The sequence below is a fragment of the Phyllobates terribilis genome, unplaced genomic scaffold (genome assembly GCF_046119375.1).
Source record: "Phyllobates terribilis strain yellow unplaced genomic scaffold, ASM4611937v1 Scaffold_10__3_contigs__length_209671492, whole genome shotgun sequence".
NCBI classification, from domain to species: Eukaryota; Metazoa; Chordata; class Amphibia; order Anura; family Dendrobatidae; genus Phyllobates; species Phyllobates terribilis.
Window position 1 is genome coordinate 185,098,676 of NW_027362770.1, and position 16,396 is coordinate 185,115,071.

The 16,396-nt window shown below is 57.0% G+C and overlaps 1 protein-coding gene across 13 annotated transcripts in view; it reads right to left on the reverse strand.

Annotated features, from left to right (window-relative positions):
- ERC1 (ELKS/RAB6-interacting/CAST family member 1) overlaps positions 1 to 11,784 on the reverse strand; it is an 88,703-nt gene extending 76,919 nt beyond the window's left edge. For all 13 annotated transcript variants that reach the window (XR_012250945.1, XM_073650339.1, XM_073650337.1 and 10 more), the window contains exon 1: positions 11,626 to 11,784. The gene's annotated coding sequence lies outside the window, so the exon portion shown is untranslated. The remainder of the gene's footprint in view (positions 1 to 11,625) is intronic.
- Positions 11,785 to 16,396: the final 4,612 nt, after the last annotated feature.

Consider the following 16,396-nt stretch of genomic DNA (forward strand, 5'->3'; position numbering starts at 1 on the left):
CTGTAAGAAGACAATCACCCCAAAAAAAATCACCATCAAAACGCTGATGTGTCCAATAGAGCGCCCCCGCAGACCGCCCGCTCCAGAATATTCCGGCCGCGCCTCCGCAGACCGCCCGCTCCAGAATATTCCGGCCGCGCCTCCGCAGACCGCCCGCTCCAAAATATTCCGGCCGCGCCTCCGCAGACCGCCCGCTCCAAAATATTCCGGCCGCGCCTCCGCAGACCGCCCGCTCCAAAATATTCCGGCCGCGCCTCCGCAGACCGCCCGCTCCAAAATATTCCGGCCGCGCCTCCGCAGACCGCCCGCTCCAAAATATTCCGGCCGCGCCTCCGCAGACCGCCCGCTCCAAAATATTCCGGCCGCGCCTCCGCAGACCGCCCGCTCCAAAATATTCCGGCCCCGCCTCCGCAGACCGCCCGCTCCAAAATATTCCGGCCGCGCCTCCGCAGACCGTCCGCTCCAAAATATTCCGGCCCCGCCTCCGCAGACCGTCCGCTCCAAAATATTCCGGCCGCGCCTCCGCAGACCGTCCGCTCCAAAATATTCCGGCCGCGCCTCCGCAGACCGTCCGCTCCAAAATATTCCGGCCGCGCCTCCGCAGACCGTCCGCTCCAAAATATTCCGGCCGCGCCTCCGCAGACCGTCCGCTCCAAAATATTCCGGCCGCGCCTCCGCAGACCGTCCGCTCCAAAATATTCCGGCCGCGCCTCCGCAGACCGTCCGCTCCAAAATATTCCGGCCGCGCCTCCGCAGACCGTCCGCTCCAAAATATTCCGGCCGCGCCTCCGCAGACCGTCCGCTCCAAAATATTCCGGCCGCGCCTCCGCAGACCGTCCGCTCCAGAATATTCCGGCCGCGCCTCCGCAGACCGTCCGCTCCAGAATATTCCGGCCGCGCCTCCGCAGACCGTCCGCTCCAGAATATTCCGGCCGCGCCTCCGCAGACCGTCCGCTCCAGAATATTCCGGCCGCGCCTCCGCAGACCGTCCGCTCCAGAATATTCCGGCCGCGCCTCCGCAGACCGTCCGCTCCAGAATATTCCGGCCGCGCCTCCGCAGACCGTCCGCTCCAGAATATTCCGGCCGCGCCTCCGCAGACCGTCCGCTCCAGAATATTCCGGCCGCGCCTCCGCAGACCGTCCGCTCCAGAATATTCCGGCCGCGCCTCCGCAGACCGTCCGCTCCAGAATATTCCGGCCGCGCCTCCGCAGACCGTCCGCTCCAGAATATTCCGGCCGCGCCTCCGCAGACCGTCCGCTCCAGAATATTCCGGCCGCGCCTCCGCAGACCGTCCGCTCCAGAATATTCCGGCCGCGCCTCCGCAGACCGTCCGCTCCAGAATATTCCGGCCGCGCCTCCGCAGACCGTCCGCTCCAGAATATTCCGGCCGCGCCTCCGCAGACCGTCCGCTCCAGAATATTCCGGCCGCGCCTCCGCAGACCGTCCGCTCCAGAATATTCCGGCCGCGCCTCCGCAGACCGTCCGCTCCAGAATATTCCGGCCGCGCCTCCGCAGACCGTCCGCTCCAGAATATTCCGGCCGCGCCTCCGCAGACCGTCCGCTCCAGAATATTCCGGCCGCGCCTCCGCAGACCGTCCGCTCCAGAATATTCCGGCCGCGCCTCCGCAGACCGTCCGCTCCAGAATATTCCGGCCGCGCCTCCGCAGACCGTCCGCTCCAGAATATTCCGGCCGCGCCTCCGCAGACCGTCCGCTCCAGAATATTCCGGCCGCGCCTCCGCAGACCGTCCGCTCCAGAATATTCCGGCCGCGCCTCCGCAGACCGTCCGCTCCAGAATATTCCGGCCGCGCCTCCGCAGACCGTCCGCTCCAGAATATTCCGGCCGCGCCTCCGCAGACCGTCCGCTCCAGAATATTCCGGCCGCGCCTCCGCAGACCGTCCGCTCCAGAATATTCCGGCCGCGCCTCCGCAGACCGTCCGCTCCAGAATATTCCGGCCGCGCCTCCGCAGACCGTCCGCTCCAGAATATTCCGGCCGCGCCTCCGCAGACCGTCCGCTCCAGAATATTCCGGCCGCGCCTCCGCAGACCGTCCGCTCCAGAATATTCCGGCCGCGCCTCCGCAGACCGTCCGCTCCAGAATATTCCGGCCGCGCCTCCGCAGACCGTCCGCTCCAGAATATTCCGGCCGCGCCTCCGCAGACCGTCCGCTCCAGAATATTCCGGCCGCGCCTCCGCAGACCGTCCGCTCCAGAATATTCCGGCCGCGCCTCCGCAGACCGTCCGCTCCAGAATATTCCGGCCGCGCCTCCGCAGACCGTCCGCTCCAGAATATTCCGGCCGCGCCTCCGCAGACCGTCCGCTCCAGAATATTCCGGCCGCGCCTCCGCAGACCGTCCGCTCCAGAATATTCCGGCCGCGCCTCCGCAGACCGTCCGCTCCAGAATATTCCGGCCGCGCCTCCGCAGACCGTCCGCTCCAGAATATTCCGGCCGCGCCTCCGCAGACCGTCCGCTCCAGAATATTCCGGCCGCGCCTCCGCAGACCGTCCGCTCCAGAATATTCCGGCCGCGCCTCCGCAGACCGTCCGCTCCAGAATATTCCGGCCGCGCCTCCGCAGACCGTCCGCTCCAGAATATTCCGGCCGCGCCTCCGCAGACCGTCCGCTCCAGAATATTCCGGCCGCGCCTCCGCAGACCGTCCGCTCCAGAATATTCCGGCCGCGCCTCCGCAGACCGTCCGCTCCAGAATATTCCGGCCGCGCCTCCGCAGACCGTCCGCTCCAGAATATTCCGGCCGCGCCTCCGCAGACCGTCCGCTCCAGAATATTCCGGCCGCGCCTCCGCAGACCGTCCGCTCCAGAATATTCCGGCCGCGCCTCCGCAGACCGTCCGCTCCAGAATATTCCGGCCGCGCCTCCGCAGACCGTCCGCTCCAGAATATTCCGGCCGCGCCTCCGCAGACCGTCCGCTCCAGAATATTCCGGCCGCGCCTCCGCAGACCGTCCGCTCCAGAATATTCCGGCCGCGCCTCCGCAGACCGTCCGCTCCAGAATATTCCGGCCGCGCCTCCGCAGACCGTCCGCTCCAGAATATTCCGGCCGCGCCTCCGCAGACCGTCCGCTCCAGAATATTCCGGCCGCGCCTCCGCAGACCGTCCGCTCCAGAATATTCCGGCCGCGCCTCCGCAGACCGTCCGCTCCAGAATATTCCGGCCGCGCCTCCGCAGACCGTCCGCTCCAGAATATTCCGGCCGCGCCTCCGCAGACCGTCCGCTCCAGAATATTCCGGCCGCGCCTCCGCAGACCGTCCGCTCCAGAATATTCCGGCCGCGCCTCCGCAGACCGTCCGCTCCAGAATATTCCGGCCGCGCCTCCGCAGACCGTCCGCTCCAGAATATTCCGGCCGCGCCTCCGCAGACCGTCCGCTCCAGAATATTCCGGCCGCGCCTCCGCAGACCGTCCGCTCCAGAATATTCCGGCCGCGCCTCCGCAGACCGTCCGCTCCAGAATATTCCGGCCGCGCCTCCGCAGACCGTCCGCTCCAGAATATTCCGGCCGCGCCTCCGCAGACCGTCCGCTCCAGAATATTCCGGCCGCGCCTCCGCAGACCGTCCGCTCCAGAATATTCCGGCCGCGCCTCCGCAGACCGTCCGCTCCAGAATATTCCGGCCGCGCCTCCGCAGACCGTCCGCTCCAGAATATTCCGGCCGCGCCTCCGCAGACCGTCCGCTCCAGAATATTCCGGCCGCGCCTCCGCAGACCGTCCGCTCCAGAATATTCCGGCCGCGCCTCCGCAGACCGTCCGCTCCAGAATATTCCGGCCGCGCCTCCGCAGACCGTCCGCTCCAGAATATTCCGGCCGCGCCTCCGCAGACCGTCCGCTCCAGAATATTCCGGCCGCGCCTCCGCAGACCGTCCGCTCCAGAATATTCCGGCCGCGCCTCCGCAGACCGTCCGCTCCAGAATATTCCGGCCGCGCCTCCGCAGACCGTCCGCTCCAGAATATTCCGGCCGCACCTCCGCAGACCGTCCGCTCCAGAATATTCCGGCCGTGGCGTCGGACCTCCATCATTATTTACAGACAAATTCTTCTGTAAGACGAGAAGTTTAAAAATAACCAAAGAGGAGGAGAGCGACGTCACCGACACAGAAGCCGCGAAACGGCAGCATCACCGGCCGGCCGGGCAGCGCCAGTCACCACGGAGATAACCAGTTGTCACGCGGCCCCTCCCATCAGGGCCAATTCTCCAGCCCCCGCTGTCGCCCCCCGCTGCAGTCGCCATGCACCGCGGTATCACCGGAGGCTGGACAGAGCCGAGCGACCGCCGCCGCAAAGAACAAGATGGCGACTACCGGGGCGGTGTTCCTTTAAGACCCGGCGATCCCTCCGCCACCGCGAGCGGCTTCACAGGATCCATTCATCCTCGGCGACAAGGCCGGCTTGTTATGTAACCTCGGCGCTGAGGGGGTTAAATTCTATTTTAACATTCCCCGTGTCATGGGAATTCAGCGCCAGCGGGAAAATAAGCCGACGGCTTCACGACATATTTCAGGGCAGAGGAGACAGATTCCATAAAGAAAAGAAGGCCCGGCCTCCACTCGTTACCGGGGGGGGAGGCCGCCGCGTCCTGCTAAGTCGTGAGTCTGCGTCCGCCGCGTGCGTCCTGAGCAATTCACCTCACGGACAGATAATTACCTCTGAAATATCCCGGGGCGGAAAACGGACACAGACTAGAAGAGAAATGGAGTTACCCATAGCAACCAATCACAGCGCAGCTTTCATTTTTCCACAGAATTCAAAATGAAAGCTGCGCTCTGATTGGATGCTATATGAGGACAGGTATAGAAGAAAAAAAGTTACCCACATCAACCAATCACAGCGCAGCTTTCAATCTGTACTCTGCTGAGGTAAAATGAAAGCTGCACTGTGATTGGTTGCTATGGACAACAGGTTTCATTAATCTACCCGTGTGCAGGGCAACAACCAATATGACCGCTGTTACGTCTTCATCTCAGCTCTCCTGGACGCCTGAATGGCAGCAAAATCACCGCTACCTCCCTAATAATAGGCACATTAGTCAATCAGGAGCTGTGGTTTTGCCAACACCAGAGTAAATGCTTGTTAAAGGAGACAGGTTACATTTGCTCCACCTGCAGTGTAAAGCGTAAGTGTTCATTGAGGTTACCATGGAGATATAAAGAAGCTTCTCTAACGCCTACCTATAGGGGCCAAACTTCTTCAGATGAAACCTCCATGCTTTACACTGCATGCTGTCACTACCGGAAGCTGTAATGAGCTATTTAAAGTGACAGACGCACATAAAAAAAGTCCGCTTTTGATGTTACATCGTTACCCTCCCCCTGAACAAGAAAGGACGACGCTAATAAAACCCGACACGACGCTCCCAGCAATCGCCGCCATCATTCCTCGATCTATAGATATGTTCAGTCAGAGCCTTCTGGTCCATGACTACAATGCCAGAACTAGGGTAAAGATGGCTGCGCGCTCTGGTGGGAGCAGAGTGAGTTAACAGGCTTGGGCATCGGCGGAGGGTTTGGCTGCTGATCACACTGTGTGGGCCGGCAGATCGCTCTCCTACCATGCGTCATCTGACAGTCTGTCCTGGATGAATGGTGCCAGGGGGGCGGCACGGGCAGGGGGGGGGGCAGGATAGGCATGGGGGGGGGCACAGTGCACACCCAGCTCAGAATAAGAGGGGCTCCTGCTGCTCCGCCTGGCAGAATATGAGCCCCCAACATCAGTGTTAGTGATTAGTCAGATCCATTATACTCCTATCACTGCCGGGCAGGACGCCAATCCCCAGCACCGGGGAGAGACCATCCATGTATGGGGAAGATCGCTCCCAGGTGAACCTCCGAATGGCGATCAAGAAAAAAAAAATGAAATCCGTGTAATAAATCTGCATCAGAATATGTGCGAAAATGTCAAGGAAAACGCAACCAAGCTGCTGATGACGGATCCTACATTCTTACTGGTCTCTAGTTCTTTGAGTACATACAGCAGTGCCCCAGCGTCGACACCCTCACACACCCTCTACAATCGCACAGGTGCCAGCACCTGCTACCCCAGAGCCCACTACACCAGCGCTGGCACTAGCAGCGTCTACACTAGCACAAGTGCCAACCAAAGCGTCAGCTGCCTCTACCCCAGTGCCCCTAACCTGCTCCATAACCCCCCTAAACCAGTGACGGCACAAGCACAAGTGCCAGTCGCAGCGCCAGCTACCCCTACCCTACTCCAGTGTCCCCATGCCAGCACTCGCTACACCAGCGTCAGCACTCCCTATGTCAGTGCCCTCTACCCTACACCAGCGACCCATTACGCCAGCCGCAGAGACCGTACACTAGTGCCAGCCGCACGGTCCATTATTTTAATGTCAGCCACATGGCAGTAATGGTCCTGCTTGCTGAACTCAGGAACTCTGTACCCCAACACATCAGACTCTCGCCTACCATGGAAACCTTCAAAAGAAACCTGAAGACCCACCTCTTCCGACAAGCCTACAACCTGCAGTAACCACCGCTCCACCATACTGCTGCACGACCAGGTCTACCCTCGCCTACTGTATCCTCACCCATCCCTTGTAGACTGTGAGCCCTCGCGGGCAGGGTCCCCGCTCCACCATACCGCTGCACGACCAGCTCTACCCTCACCTACTGTATCCTCACCCATCCCCTGTAGACTGTGAGCCCTCGCGGGCAGGGTCCTCGCTCCACCAGCTCTACCCTCACCTACTGTATCCTCACCCATCCCCTGTAGATTGTGAGCCCTCGCGGGCAGGGTCCCCGCTCCACCATACCGCTGCACGACCAGCTCTACCCTCACCTACTGTATCCTCACCCATCCCTTGTAGACTGTGAGCCCTCGTGGGCAGGGTCCTCGCTCCACCATACCGCTGCACGACCAGCTCTACCCTCACCTACTGTATCCTCACCCATCCCTTGTAGACTGTGAGCCCTCGCGGGCAGGGTCCTCGCTCCACCATACCGCTGCACGACCAGCTCTAGCCTCACCTACTGTATCCTCACCCATCCCTTGTAGACTGTGAGCCCTCGCGGGCAGGGTCCCCGCTCCACCATACCGCTGCACGACCAGCTCTACCCTCACCTACTGTATCCTCACCCATCCCTTGTAGACTGTGAGCCCTCGGGGGCAGGGTCCTCGCTCCACCACACCGCTGCATGACCAGCTCTGCCCTCACCTACTGTATCCTCACCCATCCCTTGTAGACTGTGAGCCCTCGCGGGCAGGGTCCTCGCTCCACCATACCGCTGCACGACCAGCTCTAGCCTCACCTACTGTATCCTCACCCATCCCTTGTAGACTGTGAGCCCTCGCGGGCAGGGTCCTCGCTCCTCCTGTACCAGTCGCTGACTCATTTTGTTAAGATTATGTAAATGTTTTTGCTATGTATATCCCCATCACATGTAAAGCGCCATGGAATAAATGGCGCAATAATAATAAATAATAATAATGGCTCCCAACTAGTACAGATTAGTTCACCGTTCAATAACGATACTGTTTACCAATAATTAAGAAAGGATGGAAACCAAACCTATGCGACTGAAAATGGTGCCATTGTCCCGAGCCACATGGTAGTGCCACACAACGCAGGCCGCAGCATATTCTCATTAAAGGGTAGAAAGGTCGGGGGGGGGAGAAGACAACGAGAGATCCCGGGATCCTGTGTTATACTGAGACAATCAGGGAGATCTTACAGCCAAGAGCAAGTTCAGATTGGAGCAGCCAAAGACGAGAAACGCTGCAAAAATCGCTCCACGCAGGGAACAGGGCAGCGTGAAAAGAGGTGCAAGTCCCCAATGGGCCGCACTGCTGAATGGCGACTATGCAGAGGGGGCAGAATTCAGGGGCAATTCCTCGGAGCCCTCCACATTGATGGGCACCTAGTGGTCCCAAAACAGCAGGATCAGGACTACGAATATTACAGCTGGGTTCTGGGGCTCCACGTGGCACGAAAGGGGTAAGAGTGAGCAACCGGTGGAGAAACGTGCAGCACTTGAAGGGTTAAACACCACAGAACCAGGTGACATTAAGGAAAGGTCAAGCAAACATAAGCGGCACCATTGAAAATTCACCCCCCCCCCCGAGTGGCAGGACAGCGGGAGCGAAGGCCTTTGTTGTATCAGTCGCAGATGGCACTCAGTGCCCAGGATCACCGCCCTATAGCGGGCATATAAACCAGAGCCCCAATTATAAAGTGCTGCCACCTCAGCCGCTGCAGAACCTGATTTAGAGAGAAAGCTCTACTGGATAATACTGCATGTTATAAAGTATTGCTGTGCCAACAGAGCACCATGAATTAACGATGCGCAAGCAAAACAACAGTGCCCACACGCTAAAAAGGGTGAAGCAATGAATGCCTCCACCAGCAATGCCCGTGATCTGCCACCCCTGAGCGTGGCAGTGCCCACAATTGTCAACCCTTTAACTTCGCAGAGGCCACAATTATCCAGCCTGGAGCTTGGCAATGCCCTCAAACATCCTCTCTTTAGCTTGGCAGTGCCCACAATCAACAACTATTGAGCCTGGCAATAGCAGCGATAATCCACCCTTGAGCTTGACACTGACCAAAATTATCCACCCTTGAGCTTGGCAGCGCCCACAATCGCTTAATCAAGATCAGATTTGCCAAATCTAGAGGCTGGCACGGCTCAGCAGACACACGGTATGAGATGGCACATGACAGGCGCCAACCTTAACAGGTTAGTGGTTAATAAAATGATCGTTATTAGCTGCCCGTGCAGGATATGTTGGCATCTAAGGATTACAGCCGGGTTAACGCCACATTATCAGTAAAATCATCTCAAAAGGAGGGCACTGCCAACAGAGAGCCAAGGGTTAACAATGCCAGGGAACGCAGGTGTCATTTCACAGCACTGTGTAATATAGAAAACATGGTGAGGTGCCATCCGGTATAAGACAGTGCTGGAAAAGCTATTTACCCACATGGTGCCAACACTGCCAGGAAGAACATAACCAGGGGGCACGTATTCAGGATTAATATCAATGCCCGGCAGCATAGAGTCACATGCCATCCAGAATTAACTGTGCCACTGCCAGTGCACAAAGATGGCCCACACGGGGTTATACAGAAGCGGGCAGAGAACATTGCATAACATACCCACAGTATAGATTCATGGTGCCCAGATACCACCCACCACAGGACATCAGCACACACCTAACCCCGTGTGCCCACCGGTGCCAGCAATAACTAACAGTGCACACGATCAGACAAACCATGCCCACTCTCGCTGGAGCCTGGCACTGCACCTGATCACACACTCTGGAACTTGGCAGCACCAACAAAACTCCCTCAAGAGGCTGGCACAATCGCCCACCACATTCAGCACATCAGTCAACAAGCCCAGAAGCTCCAGCGGTCACCCAGACCAGAGCATGGCAGTGCCCGGGGTCAGACCCCACCATCTGAGCAAAGCAGCGACCATAACCACCCTCCCTCAGCCTGGCACTGTACAGAGGCTACAACAGTGCCCATCTACTACTCACCCCCAGAGCCCGCCAGTGCCCGTCTACTACTCACCCCCAGAGCCCGCCAGTGCCCGTCTACTACTCACCCCCAGAGCCCGTCTACTACTCACCCCCAGAGCCCGCCAGTGCCCGTCTACTACTCACCCCAGAACCCGCCAGTGCCCGTCTACTACTCACCCCAGAGCCCGCCAGTGCCCGTCTACTACTCACCCCAGAGCCCGCCAGTGCCCGTCTACTACTCACCTCCAGAGCCCGCCAGTGCCCGTCTACTACTCACCCCCAGAGCCCGCCAGTGCCCGTCTACTACTCACCCCCAGAGCCCGCCAGTGCCCGTCTACTACTCACCCCCAGAGCCCGTCTACTACTCACCCCCAGAGCCCGCCAGTGCCCGTCTACTACTCACCCCAGAACCCGCCAGTGCCCGTCTACTACTCACCCCAGAGCCCGCCAGTGCCCGTCTACTACTCACCTCCAGAGCCCGCCAGTGCCCGTCTACTACTCACCCCCAGAGCCCGCCAGTGCCCGTCTACTACTCACCCCCAGAGCCCGCCAGTGCCCGTCTACTACTCACCCCCAGAGCCCGTCTACTACTCACCCCCAGAGCCCGCCAGTGCCCGTCTACTACTCACCCCAGAACCCGCCAGTGCCCGTCTACTACTCACCCCAGAGCCCGCCAGTGCCCGTCTACTACTCACCCCAGAGCCCGCCAGTGCCCGTCTACTACTCACCCCCAGAGCCCGCCAGTGCCCGTCTACTACTCACCCCCAGAGCCCGCCAGTGCCCTTCTACTACTCACCCCCAGAGCCCACCAGTGCCCGTCTACTACTCACCCCCAGAGCCCGCCAGTGCCCATCTACTACTCACCCCAGAGCCCGTCTACTACTCACCCCAGAGCCCCGCAGTGCCCGTCTACTACTCACCCCAGAGCCCCGCAGTGCCCGTCTACTACTCACCCCAGAGCCCCGCAGTGCCCGTCTACTAGTCACCCCAGAGCCCCGCAGTGCCCGTCTACTAGTCACCCCAGAGCCCCGCAGTGCCTGTCTACTAGTCACCCCAGAGCCCCGCAGTGCCCGTCTACTACTCAACCCAGAGCCCCGCAGTGCCCGTCTACTACTCAACCCAGAGCCCCGCAGTGCCCGTCTACTACTCACCCCAGAGCCCCGCAGTGCCCGGGATCGAAACCACTGAAAGTCACAACAAAGAATAAGCCACAGAGCACAAAACGAGGCACCCAGGATCCCGGGTGCAGGTGAACCGGCAGCCCGCAGGCTGAGTGCCCAGGACCAACAGCAGAGCCCTAGTGCCAAGCATAAGCCAGCTGAGAGCTCCAGCATCTGAGATCCGCCGTCCCAGACCCCCAGTGACCGGATTGTCGGTCCCAGACCCCCGTCACTCAAGATCAGCCGCCCCAGACCCCAGGTGACCAGATTGCCAACCCCAGACGGTCAGGATCAGCCGCCCCAGACCCTCAGTGACCGGAATGCCCACTCCAGACGCTCGGGATCAGCTGCCGCAGACCCTCGGTGACTAGATCGCCCACCCCAAACCCCTGTCACTCAAGATCAGCCGCCCCAGACCCCTGGATCGCCCGTCTCAGACCCTCGGTGACTGGATCACCCACCTCAGACGCTCGGGACCGCCCAAATTAACCCCTACCAGAACCCCTTAATCACCCACCCCCCGATCGGACCCTTCCCAGACCCCTAGATAACCCCCCCTGCCAAGATCCCGAATGCCCTGATTCCCTCCCCCCTTTTCAGACCCCCAATGCCCAAATTCTTAACCCCCCCCCTCCCGGTGCCCGGACACCCCCTTGGAGCCCGAATGCCCGGTTTCCATCCCCCCCCCCCCCCCAACCCTCCGGTCGCCACCTCCAGGGGTCTCAGTCTGGGATCTCCTCCCCGGCCCTGGCACTGCCCAGTATACACCATGGACGCTCAGGTCTGGGAGGGTCCCTGTAGCCCCTGTGAAGGGTCCGCACAAATCCCACCACAATCTCCCGCAGACACTGGAGGACCCGTCCCCTCCCCGGCCCCGATCAATCATCACCCCGTGTAACGGGAAAAGCCGTCATCAGCCGGGTGCCTCCCTTCCCACCACCCATCCCCGAGCTCCGCCGCTCATCCTCTCACCTCTCTCCGCGGTCCCCGCTCTCCTCACTCCGGTCCAGGGCGGAGAGCGGATTGGGCTGTGACGTGCGCTTTCAGTAGCGAAGCGAAATGTCCCAACCGGCGCACCGTACACTACAGCCTCCGCCCACTCCACTACGCCCCGCCCCCTGATGCCGTGACTGGCATCCCAACAGCAGCACAGAAAGTGACGTCATGTTCTAGGCGGTTGATAGACCAGCATGCTTAGCGGCTACTTCCCGCAGAATTTTACCCTGTTCGTGAAAGTCAGCCATGTTGAGAAGGTCAAAACAGCAAAACTGTATCATGTATCTGAAGTCGCTGTATCTAATCCTCTCCTGTGTGATACTGTCTGCTGAGCTGTGTATCTAATCCTCTCCTGTGTGATACTGTCTGCTGAGCCGTGTATCTAATCCTATCCTGTGTGATACTGTCTGCTGAGCCATGTATCTAATCCTGTTCTGTGTGATACTGTCTGCTGACCACATGTATCTAATCCTCTCCTGTGTGATACTGACTGCTGAGCCGTGTATCTAATCCTCTCCTGTGTGATACTGTCTGCTGAGTTGTGTATCTAATCCTCTCCTGTGTGATACCGTCTGCTGAGCCGTGTATCTAATCCTCTCCTGTGTGATACAGTCTGCTGAGCTGTGTATCTAATCCTATCCTGTGTGATACTGTCTGCTGAGCTGTGTATCTAATCCTCCTGTGTGATACTGTCTGCTGAGCCGTGTATCTAATCCTCTCCTGTGTGATACAGTCTGCTGAGCTGTGTATCTAATCCTCCTGTGTGATACTGTCTGCTGAGCTGTGTATCTAATCCTCTCCTGTGTGATACTGTCTGCTGAGCCGTGTATCTAATCCTATCCTGTGTGATACTTACTGCTTAGCCTTGTATCTAATCCTATCCTGTGTGATACTTACTGCTTAGCCTTGTATCTAATCCTATCCTGTGTGATACTGTCTGCTGAGCCGTGTATCTAATCCTATGCTGTGTGATACTGTCTGCAGAGCCGTGTATCTAATCATCTCCTGTCTGATATTGTCTGCTGAGCCGTGTATCTAATCCTCTCCTGTGTGACACTGTCTGCTGAGCCGTGTATCTAATCCTCTCCTGTGTGATACTGTCTGCTGAGCTGTGTATCTAATCCTATCCTGTGTGATACTGACTGCTGAGCCGTGTATCTAATCCTCTCCTGTGTGATACTGTCTGCTGAGCCGTGTATCTAATCCTCTCCTGTGTGATACTGTCTGCTGAGCCGTGTATCTAATCCTCTCCTGTGTGATACTGTCTGCTGAGCTGTGTATCTAATCCTCTCCTGTGTGATACTGACTGCTGAGCTGTGTATCTAATCCTGTCCTGTGTGATACTGTCTGCTGAGCCGCGTATCTAATCCTATGTTGTGTGATACTGTCTGCTGAGCCGTGTATCTAATCCTCTCCTGTGTGATTCTGTCTGCTGAGCCGTGTATCTAATCCTCTCCTGTGTGGTACTGTCTGCTGAGCCGTGTATCTAATCCTATGTTGTGTGATACTGTCTGCTGAGCTGTGTATCTAATCCTCTACTGTGTGATACTGTCTGCTTCGCCGTGTATCTAATCCTCTCCTGTGTGATTCTGTCTGCTGAGCCGTGTATCTAATCCTCTCCTGTGTGGTACTGTCTGCTGAGCCGTGTATCTAATCCTGTCCTGTGTGATACTGTCTGCTGAGCCGTGTATCTAATCCTATGTTGTGTGATACTGTCTGCTGAGCCGTGTATCTAATCCTCTCCTGTGTGATACTGTCTGCTGAGCCGTGTATCTAATCCTATGTTGTGTGATACTGTCTGCTGAGCCGTGTATCTAATCCTCTCCTGTGTGATACTGTCTGCTGAGCCGTGTATCTAATCCTATCCTGTGTGATACTGTCTGCTGAGCCGTGTATCTAATCCTCTCCTGTGTGATACTGTCTGCTGAGCCGTGTATCTAATCCTCTCCTGTGTGATACTGTCTGCTGAGCTGTATATCTAATCCTCTCCTGTGTGATACTGTCTGCTGAGCCGTGTATCTAATCCTCTCCTGTGTGATACTGTCTGCTGAGCCGTGTATCTAATCCTATGTTGTGTGATACTGTCTGCTGAGCCGTATCTAATCCTCTCCTGTGTGATACTGTCTGCTGAGCCGTGTATCTAATCCTCTCCTGTGTGATACTGTCTGCTGAGCCGTGTATCTAATCCCCTCCTGTGTGATACTGTCTGCTGAGCCGTGTATCTAATCCTCTCCTGTGTGGTACTGTCTGCTGAGCCGTGTATCTAATCCTATCCTGTGTGATACTGTCTGCTGAGCTGTATCTAATCCTCTCCTGTGTGATACTGTCTGCTGAGCCGTGTATCTAATCCCCTCCTGTGTGACACTGTCTGCTGAGCCGTGTATCTAATCCCCTCCTGTGTGATACTGTCTGCTGAGCCGCGTATCTAATCCTCTCCTGTGTGATACTGTCTGCTGAGCCGTGTATCTAATCCCCTCTCCTGTGTGATGCTGTCTGCTGAGCCGTGTATCTAATCCTATCCTGTGTGATACCGTCTGCTGAGCCGTGTATCTAATCCTCTCCTGTGTGATACTGTCTGCTGAGCCGTGTATCTAATCCTCTCCTGTGTGATAGTCTGCTGAGCCGTGTATCTAATCCTCTCCTGTGTGATGCTGTCTGCTGAGCTGTGTATCTAATCCTATCCTGTGTGATACAGTCTGCTGAGCCGTGTATCTAATCCTGTCCTGTGTGATACTGTCTGCTGAGCCGTGTATCTAATCCTCTCCTGTGTGATAGTGTCTGCTGAGCCGTGTATCTAATCCTATCCTGTGTGATACTGTCTGCTGAGCCGTGTATCTAATCCCCTCCTGTGTGATACTGTCTGCTGAGCCGTGTATCTAATCCTCTCCTGTGTGATATTGTCTGCTGAGCCGTGTATCTAATCCCCTCTCCTGTGTGATACTGTCTGCTGAGCCGTGTATCTAATCCTCTCCTGTGTGATACTGTCTGCTGAGCTGTATCTAATCCTCTCCTGTGTGATACTGTCTGCTGAGCCATGTATCTAATCCTATCCTGTGTGATACTGTCTGCTGAGCCGTGTATCTAATCCTCTCCTGTGTGATACTGTCTGCTGAGCCGTGTATCTAATCCTCTCCTGTGTGATAGTCTGCTGAGCCGTGTATCTAATCCTCTCCTGTGTGATACTGTCTGCTGAGCCGTGTATCTAATCCTATCCTGTGTGATACCGTCTGCTGAGCCGTGTATCTAATCCTCTCCTGTGTGATAGTCTGCTGAGCCGTGTATCTAATCCTCTCCTGTGTGATACCGTCTGCTGAGCCGTGTATCTAATCCTCTCCTGTGTGATACAGTCTGCTGAGCCGTGTATCTAATCCTCTCCTGTGTGATATTGTCTGCTGAGCCGTGTATCTAATCCTCTCCTGTGTGATACTGTCTGCTGAGCCGCGTATCTAATCCTATGTTGTGTGATACTGTCTGCTTCGCCGTGTATCTAATCCTCTCCTGTGTGATACTGTCTGCTGAGCCGTGTATCTAATCCTATGTTGTGTGATACTGTCTGCTTCGCCGTGTATCTAATCCTCTCCTGTGTGGTACTGTCTGCTGAGCCGTGTATCTAATCCTATCCTGTGTGATACTGTCTGCTGAGCTGTATCTAATCCTCTCCTGTGTGATACTGTCTGCTGAGCCGTGTATCTAATCCCCTCCTGTGTGATACTGTCTGCTGAGCCGTGTATCTAATCCTCTCCTGTGTGATACTGTCTGCTGAGCCGTGTATCTAATCCCCTCCTGTGTGATACTGTCTGCTGAGCCGTGTATCTAATCCTCTCCTGTGTGGTACTGTCTGCTGAGCCGTGTATCTAATCCTATCCTGTGTGATACTGTCTGCTGAGCTGTATCTAATCCTCTCCTGTGTGATACTGTCTGCTGAGCCGTGTATCTAATCCCCTCCTGTGTGATACTGTCTGCTGAGCCGTGTATCTAATCCTCTCCTGTGTGATACTGTCTGCTGAGCCGTGTATCTAATCCCCTCCTGTGTGATACTGTCTGCTGAGCCGTGTATCTAATCCTCTCCTGTGTGATACTGTCTGCTGAGCCGTGTATCTAATCCCCTCTCCTGTGTGATACTGTCTGCTGAGCCGTGTATCTAATCCCCTCCTGTGTGATACTGTCTGCTGAGCCGTGTATCTAATCCTCTCCTGTGTGATATTGTCTGCTGAGCCGTGTATCTAATCCCCTCTCCTGTGTGATACTGTCTGCTGAGCCGTGTATCTAATCCTCTCCTGTGTGATACTGTCTGCTGAGCTGTATCTAATCCTCTCCTGTGTGATACTGTCTGCTGAGCCGCGTATCTAATCCTCTCCTGTGTGATACTGTCTGCTGAGCCGTGTATCTAATCCCCTCTCCTGTGTGATACTGTCTGCTGAGCCGTGTATCTAATCCTCTCCTGTGTGATACTGTTTGCTGAGCTGTGTATCTAATCCTGTCCTGTGTGATACTGTCTGCTGAGCCGTGTATCTAATCCTATCCTGTGTGATACCGTCTGCTGAGCCGTGTATCTAATCCTCTCCTGTGTGATACTGTCTGCTGAGCCGTGTATCTAATCCTCTCCTGTGTGATACCGTCTGCTGAGCCGTGTATCTAATCCTCTCCTGTGTGATACTGTCTGCTGAGCTGTGTATCTAATCCTATCCTGTGTGATAGTCTGCTGAGCCGTGTATCTAATCCTCTCCTGTGTGATACTGTCTGCTGA